Source organism: Panthera onca, chromosome B1 (assembly GCF_046562875.1).
Source record: "Panthera onca isolate mPanOnc1 chromosome B1, mPanOnc1 haplotype 2, whole genome shotgun sequence".
Lineage (NCBI taxonomy): Eukaryota > Metazoa > Chordata > Mammalia > Carnivora > Felidae > Panthera > Panthera onca.
The window spans coordinates 124,353,638-124,355,181 of record NC_138342.1 but is presented as its reverse complement, the minus strand read 5'-3'; the positions used below and the strand labels follow the sequence as shown (position 1 = coordinate 124,355,181).

Below are 1,544 nucleotides of genomic sequence, written 5' to 3'. Positions count from 1 at the left end.
AATAGAAACAATCAGAAAGTATTTTCCATTTGCTTCTCTAACCAAATTTATAAAACTACCTGTATGGGTGACCTCCTATTATGCTTTCTTTACTGTTGTGAGAAAAAATCCTGTCACTTATTCCATTTAGGCATTTATTCCAATTGCCTATTCCATTAAGCAATTCCATTTCCATTCTTTCTTTCTTTGAAGAAATTTACTCATGGAGTGGTCTCCTGCATCATTGACTTTTTTCTTTTTTACAGGATCATTCCCATCAGTGCACAAACATGTTAGTAATATTGTCCAAATTGAAAACAGAAATAAACCTCTTTTGATTCAGCCCCATTCAAACTCTGTTTGGTTACAGGCTCATTCTTTTCTCCTCTTTGTAGCAAAATTCTTAGACAAAGGAGTCTGTTCTCACTGTCTCTACTTCCTCTTTTTCCCATTCTTTCCCAGTCCACTTTAATCAGACTTTTGTCTCCACCATTTTGGTAAGCTTATCTTGTCAAGGTCACTAATGATCTCTGTGTCTCAAAGTCCTCCTCTTACCTGTCTTACCTATCAGACATAGAAAACCACTCCCTCCTTTAAATCCTTTCCTCATTTGGTCTATGGGACTTCATCCTTTCTTGATTCTGTTTCTAACTCTTAGGCTCCTTTGCTGATTCCTTTTTATCTTTGAGATCTCTTCAGATCTTTTCTCTATTATATTCATTTTATGAAAACTTTATCCAACCCCATAGCTTTATCTGTTTAATTTTTTTGACTCATAAAACTCCATTTATTGACCTCCAAATCTAATAAAACTAAGAGCTCTGCACAAGTGTTTTAAAAGGACTTTGATCTTTTTCCCAATGTTCTTCTCACTGAAGTCAGCTCATTTTTGTTTCTGTACCTTCTGTATCCTTTTTCTGAGATGCTAAAAGGACTTCCCACTCCTGTTTCCTCTGCAGCCTCCCAGCATTTGTGATCTTCATGGAATGCAGAGGGAAAAATCCAGAAAGACCCAAAAGCTACCCTACAGACTTACAGAGATGGGCTCCACAGGCATTTCAATCCCAGATCCGGTCCAGGTTGAGAGCAACGATTCTCTCTCCATGACTGTTGGGCAGTGGATAATAGGAATCCAGCTGCTCCATGAAACAGCCATCCCTGTTGTGAATGGTCACAATGTGGTAGAAAATCTGGTTGGTATAGCCACACAGCGCAAGGCAGATGAATAAGTGGACCCCATGGGAGGCCTTGCAGAGGACAGTAGTGAGCTGGACCATGGTGTAGCTGGCATGCACCACCAGCACGCATCAGCTTTATGGCCTCTGGCTGGGTGGGGAGGAATGTGGAAAAGCCTAGCCCCATAGCTTTAAATACTATCTATTGAGCTTCCTAAATTTGTATCTTCAGTCCCTTTCTTTCCTCTGGATTCCAGATCCATATAACCATCTGCATACTGAAACTCCTCACCGGATGTCTAATAGAATTTCAAACTGAATGTGAAAAAAATTTCTTGATTTTAGCTATCCCCTCACCCTCCCCAACCCCTGAATCTGTTCCTTCTTACA

General features: G+C 40.0%; 1 pseudogene; it reads right to left on the bottom strand.

The window, feature by feature from the left end:
• Positions 1 to 857: 857 nt before the first annotated feature.
• Positions 858 to 1,259, bottom strand: LOC132692994 (small ribosomal subunit protein bS16m pseudogene; annotated as a pseudogene).
• Between the last annotated feature and the right edge of the window lie 285 nt (positions 1,260 to 1,544).